This window comes from Mandrillus leucophaeus, unplaced genomic scaffold (assembly GCF_000951045.1).
Source record: "Mandrillus leucophaeus isolate KB7577 unplaced genomic scaffold, Mleu.le_1.0 Scaffold184, whole genome shotgun sequence".
Lineage (NCBI taxonomy): Eukaryota > Metazoa > Chordata > Mammalia > Primates > Cercopithecidae > Mandrillus > Mandrillus leucophaeus.
Genome location: NW_012101854.1, coordinates 1,122,186 through 1,144,626, shown reverse-complemented (window position 1 = coordinate 1,144,626; position 22,441 = coordinate 1,122,186).

Genomic DNA, 22,441 nt, shown 5'->3' with positions numbered 1-22,441 from the left:
ATTTTTCCTGTTTTTCTTTCTTATTGTACAATTGATTCTCCAAACAGGGTTTTCTTGTCACATTTTACATATGAGGGAGCATCAGATTTCTTTCAACATGGTGGCAAACTAACATGGGCTGCCACCTCCCACCCTCAAAATCCACCCTGAAGAAATAATATAGAAGCAAGAAGAAAGAATAGATCTGGGGGTAGCACTACAAGTTAGGGCAAAGAGGAAGCTAACCAAATAACTGGAAAAAAAAAACTCAAGAAAGGGATGTCTAGAGAGTATTACTCTCTGGATATATAAATGATATGCGTACCTAGGAAAGATCTTGGAAGCACTCAGGCTCTTACCTCTGGCTGATTCTGAGGTTCTGCGCAAGTAACTGAATAGGCAGAATTGGAAATTGCCTGCCTGAGCTTTGAAGGCACGCCCCAACATCCAGTATGAACAGAGCTTCAAAGACAGGTGGAAAACTACCGAGGGTACCAATATATGCGTAATAGGAGTCTCAGAAGGGAAGGAGAGACAGAAAGGGTTAAAGGGATGTTGAGAAATCATGGTCTAAAATTTCTCAAATTTGATGAAAAATATTAATCTACATGTCTGAGGAGACCAATGAACTCTATGCAATACCAATTCAAAGGGATCCACACCTAAATACTTCATAGTTAAGCTATTTAAAGACAAAGGGACAATCCAGAAAGTGTCAGTAGAGAAGTGACTCACCACATACAAGAAATCCTCAATAAAATTTACAGCTGCTTTCTCATGGAGAAAAACCATGGAAGCCAGAAGGCAAGAGAAAAATGTATTCAAAGTGCTGAATGGAAAAAGCTATTAATCAAGAAATCTGGTATGGTTGTATTAATTAGTTTGACTCTGCAAATATTATGCTATTGTTTGTAGAATCAAATAAAATCATGTTCATTAACTTTTGTGTAAATCAATCTCCAGGCACTAGAAATATAGCAGAATATGAAAAGAAACAGTTTCTGTTCTTACAGATCTTGCATTCTAGCTGGAAAACAGACATTAAACAATTAATAGCCCAATTATTTAAGATTTAAAATATATATAATGTATATATATGTGTGTGTGTGTGTGTGTGTGTGTGTGTGTGTCTATGAAAATAGATCATTATTAGGTATAACAGGAGGCACTGAACTGCTTTGGTGTTTTCAATATGTCTTCTTAAGAAAATGACATTTGTGATGTTTGAAAGGAATTTTTAAAGGCGAGTACAAAATGTTATCTCTCTCTCCACACTCAACATTGATTTACTTATCAGTAGGCTTCAAGTGGCCAAGCTATGTGTCTATATTATTTACTGATATGGCTACAGTGCTTGTATTCAATGCTTATGCCTCATGCTTGTTACTTACCCAATCAATATTTGTTAAATAAATGAGTGAACCTTTAATTCAGCTGACTATAATGCATGGAAGAGTTTTTATTTATCAGTACATACAAACAGAACTGTCTCTGGGGGAACAACAAGGAATGGTTCTGAGGCTTACATTGTATAGCTGATAAGGCATATTTAGAGTCATGATGAATATATCAATATTTTTGAAATGGCCAGTGAAGAAAATAACCTTAATACTTGCTTTTTATTAATACAGATTAAAGGCCAAAAATTATTATTTCATTAAAGATGTTATTTTTGCATGTCTTTGTATTATGGACAAGGAGTGTTATTTCCAGTTATTTATCAATATCTATTATGTCTGATAGGTAGGAAAATATATTTCTGGCATTTTAAGGAGATTTTTAAACAAAATGTTTTCTGTTACTGTTTCTTAAAAAAATTTTGATTGTATTGTTTGTATAGCTTTATATTTAGGCAAGTTTATCACTGGTAATTACAACTAGAAATGGCCAAGCTGTTGTGTTTATAGCAACATGTCCATTGTTGCTAATACGATATAACTGACTTTTAATGAGTCTGGCAAATTTTATAAACAAGTATGCCAGGCACATCCTTTCATTACTGCCTAAGACTCATTAATATAATTATTTTCTCAAACATCTTGACTGACAAGTTAAATATTACTGCCACCCTCATGTGGCACTCATGTGGGCTGTAAGAACACACCAGAAAAGGGAGAAGCTGTTTCTTTGGCTCTAATTTACCAATACGTATTATATTACTATTGTTTTCAAGGTACCACATGCTTCTCAGATTATGGTGAATGTGCAATGGAAAATACAGGCTCTCTCTTTAAGCTCTGTTTGCAGGGATGGTTATTTCCTTGGGATATTCAATATCTCTTCAGTCACAAAAAGATTTTATGCAATCATATGGTCCAAGGATCTAAAGCTATATTCTTATAAATGAACAATCTCTGGTCTGCTATGATACAGATGGCAGAGAGCAACATAGTTCCAGTGAAAGGGAAATGAAAATTTAGCTTGGTTCTATGATTGAAAATGTCCCATTTAAAGACCACTGTGTTATACAATATATACAAAAGGACCACTTTGGAGGAATAAATTCTTTTGTAACCAATAAAACAATGCATCTGTAACATATTGCTTTCTTTATTTACAACCCATAAGAAAATATGTAATATTTAATTAGCTTCTCTATTAAATGTAAAATTGCCAACTTATTAATAAAAACAAAATGAGTAGTAAACATTGCATAGATATATGAACAAATAGAGTAGAATGGGTATTAGAAATTTATACATTTCTAGTATTTTACAGTGAAAAAATTGAGGAGAGTAGAATTAAATGACTTATCCATATCAGCTAAAAAATCATTGCAAGAATTGTGTCAGAACATCATTTCCCTACACCCTTCCTTGCCATTTTTCTTTCCATTTTGGGAATAAATTAATAGTTATAGATTTTTATAAAATATAAAATATTTTTAATTCAAAGCATGAATATACACAGTATATTGTAAGCAAAGACTTATTTAGTTTTATACTATCAGTGCCAGGGGTTGTTTTCGAAGGGTTTTAGCCAACCATAAACATAAATTGTTCATAAATGTTCAATCTACATGAAACCTAGTTTGTGTTTCCTATGCATACACAGTTCAAGACAAGTCACCTCATGCTTCCTCATCCCTACAACCCATCCACTCTAAATGCATCTCCAGTATGAACATTCTGGAAACATAATTGTTCATTTAAATAAAACAGGTTGATCAAATAAAGAAAATAGGTTGATCAAGAAAGAAGCAGTTGAATTTGAATGGACCTTAAAAATAATTCCATTCAACATTCCCCATTTACTGATGAAGAAATCTGCCTCTTGAATTTTACCGTTTCTTCATATATTTGTTATAGATAATACTCTCTTTGGTTAAAAATTAGAATTTGTTTGACTAAGTCTGTTTAATAAAATTAGTTAGATCAGCTTTATCACCAAAAAAGAAATCTCCTAAGTTTGTATTTCTCCATTTTTGAGTGTGGACAGAATGATCTGCATATCAGACATATGTTGGGTGAATATGTGGTGTTAATCATATTCAATTACTGTAATAGCAGCTGATATTTACTGTCAGATACAAGTCTAAGCATGTTTTTGTAGATAGCATTATTTAGTCTCAAGAACTCTGTGAAATCACTTCACAATCAGATTGAAAATCTGTCAAAGATTGTTCTTATTTAGTGATAATAATAGCTAACTTGATGCATTTATCAGTATGACCTCTTCATATATTAACTATACATATGCTAACTAAAGTAATCATCAGAGTAACACTATGAGATAAACTATCCCTATGTAAAATTGAGAAATCTAAGACAGAGAAAGTTTAAGTGGTTTGTCCAAGATCTTCTAGTAAGAACACAGCATAGCCAAATTTGAAACCACACTTCAAATTTTAATGTTAGGGTTGCTCAGAAACACTATATTACACTAAAATCCCGTGTTTGGCCATCACCTGCAGCCCAGCTACAATAGTGTAGAGCATACAACCTGCTATCATCAGGGATAGTAAACCTCTGTCTCTATTACATTGTAATTGAATCATCTTGGATTAGACACTTTCCCCATGTATAACATGAAAACAATTTCAATGACCGAATAAAATTTTCTTTTATGTAAAGAAGCCCAGCAGAGTGTCAAGCACATAGTAGTTGATTCAATAATGATTATTCATATTAGTCTATTATACACATTTGTACAGAAGGAAATTAAACTGTTGGGGTGGACCTACACAACTGTTTAAAAAAGATGTTGAAGTAAGAGAAGTCATTTACAAAAAGAATGTAAACAATTAGAAGGCATGCTGCATGATAAAAAAACTGAACATTGAAGCCGCATCTTATTCTTTCTATACTCCAACACGAAACCTATCTAGCATATCTGTTCTTTAATAAAAGGCAGATAAACTAAATTGAAATCTCACAATCATGCATGTAGGTTTTGTATGTGTAGTACCCATATGAAAGCAAACAAACAAAAATCTCAGTACATGTGTTTGGTACAAATCAGAACAGGATGTTATTCAAGCAGACTTAAACATACCTAAATAGAATCAGCTTTTCTCTCTCCCTCTCTCTCTTTTTTTTTTTTTTTTTTGAGACGGAGTCTCGCTGTCTTGCCCAGACTGGAGTGCAGTGTGGCAATCTCAGCTCACTGCAAGCTCCGCCTTCCGGTTCACGCCATTCTCCTGCCTCAGCCTCCTGAGTAGCTGGGACTACAGGCGCCCGCCACCACGCTCGGCTAGTTTTTTGTATTTTTTAGTAGAGTCGGGGTTTCACCGTGTTAGCCAGGATGGTCTCGATCTCCTGACCTCGTGATCCACCCGCCTCAGCCTCCCAAGGTGTTGGGATTACAGGCGTGAGCCACCGAGCCTGGCCTAGTTTCTCTCTTTGTAGGGAAGTCAGAAAACATTCCTCAGTCTTCACAGAGATCTGAATTCTGGATGTAGGCAAAAACTTCAATCTTATAGCCACTGGGGCAACAGGAAGTCAGACTGATCTTGGACCCCCTGCTATTCTTCACTGCACAAGGCTAGTGTTGTTACTGCATTGTCAGAATCAATGAACTCCTAAGTAGTACTTACAGCTTTTTAGGCAATTGCTTTCTCAAATGCCAGACAGAAGTCAGACTTTCACAGTCTGTAAGGGAGAAGATAGAAGGAAGGAACTCCTTTTTTCAGTGGCCTACTTTTTCTCCATCTATACATTATTTCACTTCATAGAACTAGAAAAGAATAAATGAGCAAATGAATTTTAAATTACGAGTTACATTTTCCTTTTTTCCTTACACTTAACCTTTACAAAGTTCCACAGAAATCAGTTAATTAACCCAATTTGTGATTGAAATAGTCGTGCTGAGCTTCCATGTAAGTACGTTTTAATCCATGCTTTTCTTTTTGAAAGATCAAGTTGTTCTTGTCCTACAACTTAGAAATCAAACTATACATAAATATATTCAGTTTTACATTTTAAATACTTTCAATTTTTCTTCAATGTTTTGCTCATTCACCTAATTTTTCTTGTTTACATTTTCCCTAAAAAAAAATAAAAATAAAAAAAAAATAACATTTTCTTATAGTCAAATAAGAGAAACATCTTGTTTTTTGGTAGTTTTCCTAATGGCTGTTCTAATACATTTTTAATCTTATGATTACCAAAAAGATGGGCTTGTTTAAGTCCACCATTTTACACATGAGAATACTTATGCTCATGGAGTTTAAATGATTAGCTTATGCTCATCAACTTAGTTGGCTAGATAGATATGTAGGTTGGATAATGGCAGAGCTCTTAATGGCAGTCTAACTCCCATCTTTCCACTTGTGTAAAATTTAATCAAAATGTATCAAATTATTACAAAATCATTACAATTTTCTTAAATTATGAAATATTTTCATTTAAAATGTGAATGTGCCAATGGTCTTCTTATATAGTTTGCACAATATGGCATTTTGAGGTTTTACATTTTAATTCTCTTAAAAAGAGCAAATTGTAATTATCACGATACATAAGAGTAAAATGTGATAGCTACAATAAACTCTAAATCATTATATGTAATTATACTGAGCACTTCTAAAAAGTTTTTCCATGCTGACTTGATGAAAATTATGTTGAACTACATATATGTAGTATATAAATAAAAAATAAGTGGTTTAACAATAGAATATTAAGATTATACAAAGTGTGTGTATATGTGTATCCTCCATCATTAAATAAATGAAAATTGACAAAACAAATTTTTTTAGTGCTTCTATCGAATGTATCTAATGTTCACTTGGACCTTGATCAGATTAATTTTTCAGCCAATTATTTGGAGTTTCTCAATTTGTCTTATTTAACCTCTCTGATAAAATAAATACTTTGTAGGAAAATCTTTGGAGAACAAAAATGAAAATGCAAAAGAAGAGCAGGAAATTGTCAAATATAAATTTTTATTGAAAGTTATCAAGCTACTTTCTCCTTATTTGAGGATGGTGTAGGTCTAATGGAATTAACATCTAAGGACATTTGCTGAGACAAATGGCAAGAAAAACTAAATTCCCTTCAATGGGGTGTGTATTATTTCAAAGAGGATAATCAGGTGGATGACTTATCATCAACATTGTGGTCAGAGAACTGTGAGAAAAAATCTTGATTTTTGGATCTAATTTCACTACTTGAAAAGAACGTAGCTTCCACTTGAACTGAATACTGTAGAGAAATCAGGCATCTGTTCATGTAGGGAACCTGAGGGATGTTTAAATCAACTGGAAATGACTATGTGTTTGAAGAGGATATGGTATACAACACCTGTGATTAGTGCATATGGTTAGCCACAGGTGTGCAAATAAAATCATTCAAAATGAAAAAAAAAATCCAAAATGACTTATATAGTGACTTCGGAAACCATATTCTGTATTTGTAATCATATACTCTACTTAAATTGGACAGGCAGGGAAAGGTGTACAACTATGATTTTATAGCATGATTTTTTTAGGTGATACTATGTTTATTATGGAAACACAAAATTGATTTTCTTAGCACACTTTACTGTACATAGTAGTTACCAAACAAATAAGATGAGAATAGATGATCCAGCACATGAGTAACTAAAGTACCTCAAAACCATGTGTATTAACCTAAAAACCCATCTTCAAAATTTAAAAAGCAGGGGTTGATGGAAGTTACACGAGGTATAGACAAGTGTACAGGCATAGTTGGACATTTTAATATGCCTTTCCAAATATCTGGTAGAATAAGCAGAAAAAAATTAATGAGGATATTGATAATTTGACAAATGTTAATCAAATTTACCTGATTGATCTGCATAGAAGTATAACATCAGTAACTGCACTATGCATATTCTTTTCAAGTACTCATGAATATTTACCAAAAGAAACCACAGCTTAGACAAAAGCAAGTAAAATTAATCTGTGTTTATAAATGTCATATGGTTACATCGGAAGAAACTGAGGAAGAGGGTACACAGGAAGTGCTCTGGAGTGCTTTAAATGTTCTACATTGTCTCCTGAGTCGTATTGATACACAAAATGTAAAAGTTCATGAATTTGTGCAAATAAGATTTGTGTGATTGCCTGTATGTTACTTATGCCATAATAAATGAATGAATAAATAAATAAACTAATATATATTCAACAAGAATCTAGGACTCTATTCACATAAATAGTTTCATGTACTGGAACAGGTTTCTTCATCTGTCTCTAATTTCATTTACTTAAGAAATTAAAAAATATATAAATGCATAAAATATTTATTTAATGGTATAATCAAACTTGATAATTAACTTGTTCAAGTTGCTACCTTTTGATCAACACTTAACTGAATGTGGTTGTTTGTTACACTGATTGCTCCAAATTAGCTATACTTCTAGGGATTCCCTTTGAGTTGTGCTGACCTTGTGACTCACTTTAATCAACAGAATGTGGTGGAAGGAGCACTGACCTATGCAGAAGTTTCTGGCTTGTACTTTAAGAAGGTTTAGTAGCTTCCAATTCTGCACACTTGAGAATCATGACAAATCAAAGCCAGTTCTTCTACTGAAGAGGCCACCTAGAATGAGCAGTTAAAGAGGCCACGTAAAGAAAGGCCCAGAAGAACATGGAGAGAGGGAAAACCAGATGCCCCAGGGTTCTAGCAAAGCCAAATGTCTAGCCATCTTACTCTCTGAATATGTCCATCCAATAGACCACCAGCCAGCCAGTCAGCAAAACAACTACTCAGCCAAATCTAGCTAACATTGTAGAACTATGAGCAAATAAAATAAGTGGTCTTTTAAATCAGTAAGTTTTGGGGTGGTTTGCTACACTGGAGTAGATAACTGAGATACTGTATCAGTAACTTAGCTTGGGGTTTGATATTAAGTATGGTAATTAGGAAGAATGATATGGAATGGGCATTGGGGTTGCCACAAGAGTGACTTTTATGTTCACCTCAAGTAAGAGTGATGAAGCACATAATAGATTTCGAGTCTTTTAAAATCTAGCCTGAATTTCTATCAAAATAATTATTTTTATCTTAATTGGAGTTGAGTTAGTGTTATGTTTGCAAAATAGCCACAGGGAGGCCTACTGACCTAGCCTTTGTATAGAAAATCAAAGTGTGAATCTTAATTTCACAGGCATAAAAAGTGTCCTCCGTGTATATTTAAATTCAGATGTTAGCATATTTAAAGATTTTTTATATTGTCTTAATACAGTAATTTAAAAAGAAAGTAAAACAATGTGTATTCCACAAAGGGGCATGCTTCTTTTAATTGCTTGGATAATTCAGGGAGAAAAAGAAATCTCAGATTACATAAATGGAGAAGTATAAAGGGTTGTCAGTTAAAATACCGAATGTCCGGTTAAATTTCAAAAGCAGATAATGAATTTTATTTAGTGTAAGTATGTCCCATGCAATATGTGAAGCTTACTTATACTAAAAAATCATAATTACTTATTTTATATACCATTCAAATTTAACTAGTATCTGGCATTTTTATTTGCTAATCCTGACAACCCTAAAGCAATAGTAAAATCAACAAACATTTGTTGAGTGAAACAGAAGGAATAATGGAGTTGAGAGTGGGGCAAAATTAGTAGTAGAAGAGGAATTGGAAATGTAGTTAGGGAAAGGATGAAGTAAAGAAGTTTAAGAGAGAAGTAGCTAGTGTACAATTATTGTGTTGGAAGTAGGAAAATAAACATGTTAGGGAAGGATAATAAGACTGAAGAAATGTAACGTATGTGACCAGGAATGTCTAAAAATATTGCTTCATTATTTTCTATAAATGATATAAACTTCCTCTTGTATTGCCCAGGTAATGGGGAACAGAGACTGGACAATGAAAGGGTGATAGATGTGCCACTCCAAAAATTGCCAGATTGGTATATTGATTATTTAGAGTTGAAAACACTGGAATAAATTGTAGTTTCAGAAAGGGCAAACTGATTTGTTTCTTCCTGCATTGAGCAAATGATAAAGATTCTCCTGGGAGAGGTACCCTCTCCATACCAGAGTGAAAAATAGCCCTTGTCACCAGAGACTTGGAGTTGTTGGCCGCAATGGACCTGAATAAACATATTTAATTAGGCAACCCTTATCTTCTACCTGCTTTGCTGCCCCTCGCCGCCCCCCCTACCACGCCCAATAGCTCTCCTGGAGACTCCCCTAGAAAATTTTAGCATCCTAACCAGTTTTTCTTTCTCTTATTTTTTCTTCTCAAATTTATTGCTCTTTGTCAGAAAAAAATACAAGAGCATCTACTTTGGCTACTTCTTCAGACTTTACTCTCTTGTGAAGATCCCCATGTACATATAAAAGGAATACAATGTATATAATTTTCTTTTGTTAATCTACCTGGTGTCTCCTTGGTTTTTAGATACAGTTTAAGAGTTCAGTAAGAGGTAAAGGGGGTTTGGTATGAATGGTATCTCCCCAGCCCCCATTCAACCTGGATGATTCAGTCTATTCTGATAAAATGCTTTTTGTTGTTGTTGTTGTTGTTGTTGTTGTTGTTGTTGATATGGAGTCTTGCTCTGGTGCCCAGGCTGGAGTGCAGTGGTATGATCTGGGCTCATTGCAATTTCTGCCTCCCAGGTTCAACCAATTCTCTTGCCTCAGCCTCCTGAGTAGCTGGGATTACAGACATGTGCCACCATGCCTGACTAACTTTTGTATTTTTAGTAAAGACATGGTTTCACCATGTTGGCCAGGCTGGTCTCAAACTCCTGACCTCAAGTGATCTGCCCACCTTGGCCACTGACACGGTTTGGTTCTGTGTCCCTAGCCCCAAATCTCATCTTGAATTGTACTCCCATAATGTCCACATGTTGTGTGAGGGACCTGGTGGGAGATAAGTGAATCATGAGGCGGTTTCCCCCACACTGTTCTCACGGTAGTGAGTAAGTCTCATAAGATCTGATGGTTTTATTAGGGGTTTCTGCTTTTGCATCTTTCTCATTCTCTTTGCCAGCTGCCATCCATATAAGATGTGACTTACTCCTCCTTGCCTTCCACCATGATTGTGAGGCTTCCCTAGCCATGTGAAACTGTAAGTCCAATTAAACATCTTTCTTTTGTAAATTGCCCAGCCTCAGGTATATCTTTATTAGCAGTGTGAAAACAGATTAATATAGTAAATTGGTACCAATAGAGTGGGGCACTGCTGAAAGTATACCTGAAAGTGTGGAAGCGGCCTTGGAACCGGGTAACAGGCAGAGGTTGGAACAGATTGGAGGGCTCAGAAGAAGACAGGAAAATGTGGGGAAGTTTGGAATTTCCTAAAGACTTGTTGAATGGCTTTGACCGAAATGCTGATAGCAATATGGACAATCAAGTTAAAGTCCAGGCTGAGGTGGCCTCAGCTGGAGATAAGGAACTTGTTTGGAACCAGAGCAAAGGTGACTCTTGTTATGCTTTAGCAAAGAGACTAGCAGTATTTTGCCCCCGCCCTAGAGATTTGTGGAACTTTGAACTTAAGAGAGGTGATTTAGGGTATCTGGTAGAAGAAATTTCTAAGCAGCAAAGCATTTAAAAGGTGACTTGGGTGTCGTTAAAGGCATTCTGTTCTATAAGGGAAGCAGAGCATAAAAGTTAGGAAAATTTGCAGCCTGACAATGCTATAGAAAAGAAAAACCTATTTTCTGAGCAGAAATTCAAGCTGGCTGCAGAAATTTGCATAAGTAATGAGGAGCCCAAATGTTAATCCCCAAAACAATGGGGAATATGTCTGTAGGGCATGCCAGAGGTCTTCACAGCAACCCCTCCTATCACTAGTCTGGAGGCTGGGTCCTGGTCCCCCTGCTGTGTGCAGCCTAGGGACTTGGTGCCCTGGGTCCCAGCTTGCTGCAGCTGTGGCTGAAAAGGGCCAACATAGAGCTTGGGCCATGGCTTCAGATGGTGCAAGCCCCAAGCCTTGGCACTGAGCCTGTGGGCACACAAAAGTCAAGAATTGAGGTTTGGGAACCTCCACCTAGATTTCAGAAGATCTATGGAAAGTTCAGGCAGAAGTTTGCTGCAGTGGCAGTGCTCTCATGGAGAACCTCTGCTAGGGCAATGCAGAAGGAAAATGTGGGGTGGAAGCCCCCACACAAAGTCCCTATTGGGGCACCACCTAGTGGAGCGGTGAGAAGAGCGCTACCATCCTCCAGACTCCAGAATGATAGATCCACCAAAAACTTGCACCATGTGCCTGGAAAAGCCGCAAGCACTAAACCCCAGCCCATGAAAGCAGCCAGAAGGGAGGCGGTACCCTGCAAAGTCATGGGGGCAGAGCTGCCCAAGGTTATGGGAACCCACTACTTGCATCAGTGTGACCCAGATGTGAGACATGGAGTCAAAGGAGATCATTTTGGAGCTTTAAGATTTGACTGCCCTGCTGAATTTTGGACTTGCATGGGCCTTGTAGCCCCTTTGTTTTGACCAATTTCTCTCTTTTGGAATGGTTGTATTTACCCAGTATCTGTACCCGCATTGTATCTAGGAAATGACTAGCTTGCTTTTGATTTTACAGGCTCATAGGTGGAAGGGGCTTGCCTTGTCTCAGATGAGACTTTGGACTATGGACTTTTGAGCTAAAGCCAAAATGAGTTAAGATTTTGGGGGACTGTTGGGAAGGCATGATTGGTTTTGAAATGTGAGGACATGAGATTTGGTAGGGTCCAGGGGCAGAATGATATGGTTTGGCTGTGTGTCCCCACCCAAATCTCACCTTGAATTGTACTCCCATAATTCTCACATGTTATGAGAGGGACACGGTGAGCGATAAGTGAATCATGGAAGTAGTTTCCCCCATACCGTTCTCATGGTAGTTAGTAAACCTCATAAGATCTGATGATTCTATCAAGGGTTTCTGCTTCTGCATCTTTCTCATTCTGTCTTTGCCTGCCGCCATCCATTGTAAGACATGACTTGCTCCTCCTTGCCTTCCACCATAATTGTGAGGCTTCTCCAGCTACATGGAACTGTAAGTCCAATTAAACTTTTTCCTTTTGCAAATTGCCCAGTCTCAGGTAGGTTTTTATTAACAGCACAAAGATGGACTAATACAGCCTACCAACGTGCTGGGATTACAGGTGTGAGCCACCATACCTGTCCTGAAAATGCTTAATCTCTCAGATTCTAACTCTTGTCACACATCCTCCTTAAGATGGTGCCCAGTGGGATGTAAGGAGTTTCTAGGACCTGATAGCAGTCAGGGAGGGGAACATCTATCCACTGGCCTTAGATTGCAACACATGCTTCCACATGATGGCCTTATTCTTACAAAGCCTGTTGGTCCTGTAAGGAACCCTACTTGGAGAAGTCCACGGCACCCACTGCAGCTGATGGGTGACCTTGCTACCATTTTTTCTTGTCTCCTGTGTGCCCGGTCACATTATGAGTTTCTCTTCGATAACTATACTCAGGAAGAAAGAGGCTGGATCCAGTATTTTTATGATCTTGCATTTCAAATAAAAACTTTTGGCAAGAAACTTCTAAAAAATAATATATATTAGGCTCACCTTAATAAAATAGTCTAGACTTGGAGTGGAATTATTTTGTATTCTTTATTTAAGGAACATAATGGTTCTACGAAGTAGGCAAAGATCAAATATTGATGAAAATGCAGGTAATTTTTTAATATCTACTGGCAGATGGCCTCTACAGGCTCTGTATTTACTATCTGTGTATTGTTCCCACCAATCTTCTTCATTCATATAAACTTAGTGTTCACCTGGGGATATATCAATAGTTCATGAGTTTGATTGTAAATAAGAATCTCAACAGTGAGACTTATTTTTCTGCTTTTAAAAATGTAATCAGTACCCAAATCAATATCACTATTCTTTTTAAAGACTAAGAAGTTTTTATGTTCAGAGAAAGCTGATACTTTATTAGTGCAGGAGAAAAAGCTGTTCCTTTTCAAACAGTAAAAAACACAAACATCTTAAATATGTATTAGAAACCATTAACGCTCAAGGGAGATCTGACTGCTGTAAATTTTCCATGGTATAGCTCTTACCTCTTCTCATAGCTAAAGTTAATGTTTTAATGAGAAGAATTTACAAGAAAAAAATAGTTGAGTATTTAATTTGGATTTAATAATGCTTTGTGAGTCTGCACAAAATATTGCAGAATTTTAACATGGAAAGCTGAACGAATATTTTTCAGACTTTAAGTTATTAAAACATGTTTTTTTCTTATTTGGTAGTGAACTTGTATTTCAGCCAAACAGCTGCAACTGTGGGCTGCCAAAACTACTCTTCTTACACTTTCAGGTTACTTGATTAAATTACTATATACATAAAAATCCTTTCCAGAGAGTGAACAAAAGGTGGACAGTGTTATGTTAATTGCATTATTCCTAGAAGAGAAGTTACATAGAAAAAAAACCTCTGTTGAAATTTTAATATGCTTTGTTATTTTTGCATCATTTGGCTCAAGGATCAAAATGAAATCAATTATAACAAAACAATAGATCATTTACGAATGGTGTTAATACTTTTTAATGGAATTCAGAGAACTTATATGAATTAGATCTTTTGATCCTCACACCAGCCCCATACTGGAAGAAGGACAAGGAGTTTTCATTTTTCATCTATGTGTGATTAGAAACAATGGTACCTTAAGATGTAAAAAGGTCCCAGTTTTACCCTGTTCTCTGCCAAGCACTCGATAAGCTACTTTTCTCTTTCTACTTGTTATGGGTTTAAAGTATCTAGAGTTATATCCTTTATTTTGTAATAGGTCCACCTATATAGTGTGAATGGATTGAGATTAGGACTGAAAATAATTGCTCACTCCTCCTAGTATCCACAAATACATGTTTGGTGAATCTGAGTTTCAACTGTAAGGCCAGGGTTGAAATGATTGCATTAGAGATTGAAATGAAATTTAGAAACCTTCTTCTGTTTCATCTTCAACCAAGGTCTGGAGGGACCTAGCTACATAATCTTTGCAGACTTCTTTTCAAATATAACAACAATCTCCCTATGTGTTGCGCATAAAATATTAGCAGGGGCAGAACTAACAGACAGAAATCATATCTGCCAACCTTGGCAAAACAAGAGTTTTGTCTTTCAAATAAGGACTAAACTTTGTAGGAGGAAAACTTATTTCGTGATAAACAGAGTCCTAAAGTATTATGCAATTGGCAAAATTTACTATGCATTTATGGTATTATGAGTTTATTGTATTTGGGTTTGTTCAAATAATTTCACATATCTAGTGGAAATTGTATCTTATGTGATGATTTAATCTAACCACAGCTGCAGCAATATAAATTACACTTAAGACTATGCTGATTGATTATAATCAGTTGTAATCATGTCTTATAATTACATTGCATTATAGCGGCAGAGGCTGTTTAAGCCTACTCAGCACAGAGCTATATAAAGAAGATTATTTGTTACTTCTGACAGTCTCAGTCAACATTCAAAATGGCCTGCAAACAATAAGTTTATTAAATTTATTGTCCAGGCATCAAATAAGCTTCTTGATTTGCTCACAGAAGTTGAAACAGAATTGCAAGCCAGTCTAAAGCTTATTAACTACTATACTAAAAATATCTTCTCAAAAACATTAATAATTTAGTATACGGATCACATTCATGTATCAATATTTGAAGTACATTGAATTTCAATGAATGTAAAATAATCAAGTGAGAAGTTTGGAAGTAGAGGAAGGTATAGATAAAATAAAAGTGGCAGAAACATTGATGATTTATTAAAGTAGAGTAATGGGTATATACAGGTTTGTTATGTTATTCTGTTTAATGTGTACATGTTTGAAATTATTCATATAAAAAGTTATATATATACTTTCCTATAATAAAGAAAACTGAACAAACCCTATATAGTGCCTATTTATGTCTATATACAATCATGACAAAGGTATTCTTTAAAATTCATGCATCTAAGTTGCTTTGTTATGTCTTAGAGGAACAGTTTGCCTTTAAATTGAAAACTCCTAATAGATTGACTATTTTGAAACACTCAAGATTATTTCACCAAAATCAAAGCTCCAGTAGTCTCCTTTTAGCCTAACCTCCTTCTTTTCTCTTATAATGATGCCCACTTTTCACCTGTACTCAGTAAGCCACAGTAAACAATCATTTAGAAAATACTGTGCTTTTCTATCATCAATGTTTTATTAGTAAAAATATTTACACTTCACACAATTAAATACAGCCACCACAAGAAGCATATTAATATTCTGAATAAGTTGTATAAGGCTCATTCTGAGTAAGCTGCAAGACTTGTTCTGATTACAATTATATGTGTCTTGGAGTATATGAAAAATGAAAAGTCTGCGTCCATTTTTAGATTACTTAATACGTATCTTTAGATATGGGCAACTTACTTAATTGTCTGAGGCTTAATCTTTTCATTTTTGTGTGACTATACATAGTGAATGCAAACCTATCTGGCAAAAGTTTTACCTACAAAACAAATATAGGTTAGATATTTGTTATCTCCGATTTTCCTTTCACACTTCCTATCTGGTTCTTTATGTACTCAAAGGAGGATTAGACTATTGTTTGCTAACTGATATTAGAAACAAAAAAAAAAGTAGTGCCGATTTGGAGCACTCTCATTAGGCTTAACACTTTTCAACTTGTTTGGACTTTGTCCCACTGCTTACATAACAAGATGTCAAACAGGTATTTTTCTTGATTTCTCATTTTATCTCAAGTCTCAAAACAAGACAATGGATTTCAAATATCCAATATAATTACTGATTTTATGTGTTAATTTAACTGAGATAAGGAATATCCAGAGAGCAGGTAAAGCATTATTTCTGTGTGTATCTGTGTCTGAAAGAGATTAGCATCCCATTGGGTAGACTGAATAAAGATGGAACTCACAAGTGCGGGTCGGCATCATCCAATCCCTTGAGGGTCTGAATAGAACAAAAAGGCAGAGGAAGAGTGAATTTGCTGTCTCTTCTTGAGCTAGCACATTTATCTTCTGCCGTTAGACATCAGAGCTACTGGTTATTGGGTCTTTGGATGCTGGGACTCACACCAGAGGTCCCTCCTGGGTCTCAGGCCTTTAGATTCAAACTGAGTTACACCACCATCTTTTCTGGTTCTCCAGCTTGCAGAAGGCAGAGTATGAGACATCTTGGAATCCATAATCATGTGAATCAATATTCATAATAAATTATACACATACACGCTATTGTTTTTCTTTCTCTGTGTTAGGGCTAAGAGAACCCTAACACACTCACACTTTTAAAAATAACAATTAGGCTTTTTGTGCCATAGTGTTTTAGAATATAACTAAGAAATAATTTGTCACCATAACTTATCATTCCTCTGCACTTTATGTAAAGGACAAGGCAAGGTTTATCAGAAGAGATAAGAGTAGGAGTAAAAATTTCCTTGAACAGAATCATCAGAGAGTTATGTGACACTCCTATATTTTTCCTTGGAAAAGAGGAGAGGATCCCTGAATCTAAAATTAAAGTTTGTTTTGTTTTTTCTTAAACTAGAGAGGAACTGTTTTCCCCTTGAGTCACATGAGGAAAACTTCAAGAGTTTGCGGATCAGAAAGTGTGGTGGCTGACACATGACTGGAAAAACGTAAAGGGGAAAGGTTGTAATACTTGCTGTGATGGCAGATGGATGGCAGTGAAGCCAACTGCACATCTATGGAAAGGGACTGTGTTTCCTCTAGGCTGCTGTAGAAACCACAGAAGATATGCACATATGAGTAATCTTGGAAAAGACCCAACCAAGGAGGCTGTACTCAGCAGAACTAGTTTGTGTGGGACACACAGTCAGAAAAAAAAAATGGACGCGAAAGTGATAGAGATAGCAAGAGACTGTGTCGGCTATCGGGGCAGGCACTGCAAAGTCTTCTAAAGGGGATAAATGGGGCTGATCTTTGTAACACTCATAAAAGTTTCCCTAGAGGAAAAAAAATGAACATTTAGGGATCAGTCACCCCAGGGTTCCCATTACCAGAACATAACAGCATCTGCTACAAATGATTGCCCTTGTTACACCTAGGAAATTCTCAAGCAGGAGTGGAGGTAGAGAAGGAAGAGAGATGAAAACAATTCCCTTCTTCACTATTGTTTTTACAATCTGGACATGGCCTGCATTGTAAGGAAAATGGCCTGGGTAAGGGTTGAGTTGAGGAGAAAAGGAGAATCCAAACCTGTAATGTGTCCTGTGATTCATTACAATTCTGTAAGAGAGGGCTACGCTTACTGCAAAACATGAATCAACAGCCAGAACAATGAGGGCAGACATCCCATTGACTTCCAAAAATGTAGAGAAAAACATTGGTTTTCCTCCACTTTTTCCCTATAAGACATTTTTGTTTTCTCCCAGAGAGAATTTCTTATGATCCTTGAAGACTTATGAAGAAATAAATAATCATGTCAAGAAAAGAGAGATTTGAAAGAATGATCCATGGTAGCAGAAGGAAGACCCAAGTCAAAGGTTTACTATGCTATAATAGTGGATTTGTTTTCTCATTTCTTCTCCTAACTGTTACAACAACCAGGATGAAGACCCAAAAGTTTAAAGTAAATTAAAATTCTAAAAATAGAAAAAAAAAGCTCAAGCTTATAAATTAACCACAATAACCAATGAGCTCTTCTCATATTCATATTTTCTAGATAACTGGTTCTAAGACAGAAAATAAAAATAACAGTGTTCTTGAGATTATAAAACTATAACAGGTAGATGCTGATTTGCTAAAACTGGTAAAAGGCCTCCCTCTCTAATACATTTTTTGAAATAATTAAATCAAGAAGAGCCAAGAAAAATGAGAAGACATTGTAGTACTGCATTGAAAATACAATATAAAATCTTAGGTTATAATCAAGATGTTTCAGCATTTTAACTGAATGGATCAATCGCTAACTTGCCATATGTGAGTCATTAAGTGATTTTCAAATCCATTTTGTAACACGTTTCTTGACCAACTCAACCATTAAAAATAAAAATTACCATCAAGTCACTGAAATAAATGTGGATGAGAGATTAAAATTTTGACATTTCAATCTGACAACTAGATTGGACTATCTAAAGATTGAATATGAGACTGTTAGGTAATAAATAAATGTGCAAGATTTTGTCACCTGCTATAGACATCATTACTGGCAGGGAATGTCAAGCTTAGAGAGACATAGACCCCATTGATACTGGTTCATTCATAAACCTGATGTGCACACTTATATTTATTTACATCTCAGCAAGGATCTTTATAGAAAGCAAAGTGCTTTAAAAGTAGTCAAGAAATATGTTAATGATTAGAGAATCACTTACTCAAAAATTTATGTTAAATAATTATTAACAACAAATAATAATATGTAATGGAGGACAGTTATGAAGAGTGTGACCTCTGCCTTCAAGAGACTTGCAGTTAACAACCTAAGTAAACAAAAACTTCTAATCCAGGGCAGAAATGTCCTAAGGGTTTAAAATTATTAAATCTAATTGCACAATCATCCTGTCTAGAAGGAAATCTATGATTGAGTTCTTTTCAGAAACCTAGACTTAAAGCTTTTCAGAAGGTAAACTGGTAAAAGATTTGCAGCTTCGAGCTGTTACTCAATTGGCGATGATGTTATAGCCTCGACTTTTGACCTTGCCCATAATCTATTTCCTGGAAAGATTTTTTATTTTGCTTTTTGTTGTTTAGATTTTTTAATTAAAGATGATGATGATGATGATTTGGTTTAATATAGCAAAGACAAATAAATTTCAACTCACTTCCCAATTCTAATTGATTATTAGTAGCTTCCTGCAAAGCTGCTTTGCACTGTGTCCAAGCTTATCAGAAAGACCATGTTGGATTCATCAGAAGTGCCTAGGAAGGGGAGCAGCAGTATATACCACATTGCTCCCTCCTTGGCCTAATTGCCTGATACAATAGAACTTCCCTAAGTGTGTTAGAATAAAGGCATCATTCAGATGTGGAAACAGGTAGTTACAACCACAAAATTTCCAAAGTAATGCTTAGGCAGTTTAGGTTGGTGGTGTCCACATTTTTGGTGCTGGGTGGGAGGACCGGGGAAGAATTGTATTTTTGTAACTAATATAAATTGTTAGTCTCTGAGATTTAAAAAATCATCATTATATAACATCCTAGAAAATATTTTAAAACTTGTTACAGATCAACTATGACCTGACTAAAACTGTTTGGTTGCTGCCAAGCAAGTATCCTCATAAAAGATCTGAAGCCAGGGAACAAGTGGTACATCATGTGTGGTCAACACAGGATGAAACTGCAGTTTGCTGATTTTTGCATCAGTTTTTATGAACTGAAATTGATATGTCACATTAAAACTTATTTAAATGTTTTGAAATGTATAATTATAGTCAAATACTAAAAAGTCATTTTATTTTTGCAAATGATATAACCTGGCTTTCCTCATATTTTCTAGAAGTTAGAAAATCACTTGAAAATGAAAATAGACAAGATAACTTTTTGTCTTTTCATTCCCATTAAAGTTCACCTGGAAATTAAAATTACACCAGAAAAGGATAATGGAAATCAGGTTCACGTGATTAATTTGTTTCTCTTGACTACTGTTTAACAGTATTACATGAAACACAACCAATGCTACATTGCAGCCAGACTACTTAAATTCCATTCCCAGCTCTAACACCTACCTGAGAGACCCCAGACACTTTATTTACCTTCTCTAACTTCAAATTCCTTAGTTGTAAAATGTAGGTATTAATACTACATAGAATTTTATGGGGAAAAATTGGTTATTATATCTGTTTAGAGAAACAGTTTATCTATAAGTGTTTACTATAAGTGTTTAGACCCAGTGCCTGGCATATAAGAAGGGTTTATTAAAGTTAGCTATTGTTATTCGGGAAAAAAACCTATATTAGGAAAAAAATACATATGGGCACACACACACACGTGTGCACACACTGGTTAATGAGGTGAAAAATCATCTAATATTTAGCACATATAAATAAACTATATATTCACTTCTCAAAACTATAAACTACTGTTCATTTTGTATAAAAGTCTTGATTAAAGCAAAAGAAACCTGAAATGGATATGTTGCTACCTAAATGTGTAAAGTACTATTATACTCTGAAGGTGCCAAAACTGTCTCATCCCCAAAGCATCTATGTGATAGGTGCTGGCAAGTAGAAACCCTGGTGAGATGGGCGTGAGTGAACATATATGGCTGTGGCTTAGTCAGTCCATGTAGACTACAAATGAAAGGTAATGCAGTTATATTTTAAAGTCATTTCTGCATCATTGATTTTTGTCTATTAATTTAATTATGGGCACTATTTATTGGAAGAGTTTGCTTCTTATTTTACACATTTGTCCTTGCTTGGCACTCTATTATGCTGCCATGACACTTTGCAGTACGCACCAGTAACTGATTATGACACTTTCAGGCTGATTCTCTTCCTGGCAATGATGCAGAAAGCTTTTCAGTACTGTGTGCTCAGACAGGACTATACTTGGAAAGAAAGCTTTTTCTGGTGCTGCAAAATTGGACGAAGAGTACCAAGTTCTCCATGAACCAAAACGACCTCAGCTTTCTTACTCTTTTAGCCCTGGTCATAAAGGCAGTACAGGATAGTCATAGGAACACAGGCTGGGATCAGAGGGCTTTAGGTTAGAATCCCAGGCCTGGAGCATCTGCTCCTCTTCCCCATCCTAATAGACTGATGTACTGAACCTATGTAAGACTCCCTTACCTTATCTGATTGACTGGTCAAGACAGGGTCAATACAGAGACATGTTAAGAACCAAGAAAGGATTTTGCTGTTTCTTCCTTTTATAACAGCTCTAGAAAACAGTTCTTGCTGAGATAGATAATCCAACATGTTCATATGGGCTCAGAATGCTTTACTTAAACTGAGGAGGAAAACTGAAATAATACTTATAATTCAAGCAGAGAAAACTCCTAGTCTCAACTATTTAAATCTTTCTTGGGCCGGAATTACAGTGGTTGCCTTGTGGTCCACTTCACCTCACATGAGTAAACACAGGCCAAGTGTGCAGCAGTGATTTTAATGGGCTCAGCCAGGCTAAAAGCCTAATGAAATTGTTCCATGATGAAAAACCAATAGAATTTTAACTCTGGGCCAATGCATTGAGGCAACAAAAAAAATCATCTGGGAAAGATTGGGAGAACAATTAAATGGACAGATAAATGCTACTAATTGCTAATGATCAACTAAAATATATGTAGATGCCTGGAATGTTACTGTACAGGTGTGGGATTCCATTTGACATTTGTCTTAGATTTTATGTCTGACATTTGTGTAACTTTCAATTAAAACTGAATAGCTATAATTAGATAAGAAAGAACCTGTTGGATAAACTCTCAAATTTTACTATATTCTTTACATGTGATAAAGTTTACTACTTTGACATTCAATTTTTTTCTTCTGATTCTATGAAACATGTACCAATAGAAACTAATAAACTTTATAACATTCCTGCAAATGTTTTAGAATGATAGTTTAGGCAAAATATGAATATACATGTTGATATCCTTGTGTTTTAAATCAATATGTAGGGCAAATGTGCAGGAATTATGCACTAATGTGACTATTCTGGATTTTGTATACCAGCATCCATTCTGATTGGTCAGTACTATTGTCTCATTGGTTGGTGTTTGCACAGTACCAGTTGGTAAAATTTCAGATATCACCCTAATTCGTAAGTACCATTTTTCTTTTGTTCGTATTTATAGCCTCAATTAAGTGGGAATGGTTTAAAATATAATTATCCAAAACTTTTCTTCTATTAAAAATAATTTACACGGCCAGCAGTTGTGGCTCACACCTGTAATCCCAGCACTTTGGGAGGCGGAGACGGGTGGATCACGAGGTCAGGAGATCGAGACCATCCTGGCTAACACCGTGAAACCCCGTCTCTACTAAAAATACAAAAAATTATCCGGGCATGGTGGCGGGTGCCTGTAGTCCCAGCTACTTGGGAGGCTGAGGTAGGAGAATGGTGTGAACCCAGGAGGCGGAGCTTGCAGTGAGCTGAGATCGTGCCACTGCACTCCAGCCTGGGTGACAGAGCGAGACTCCGTCT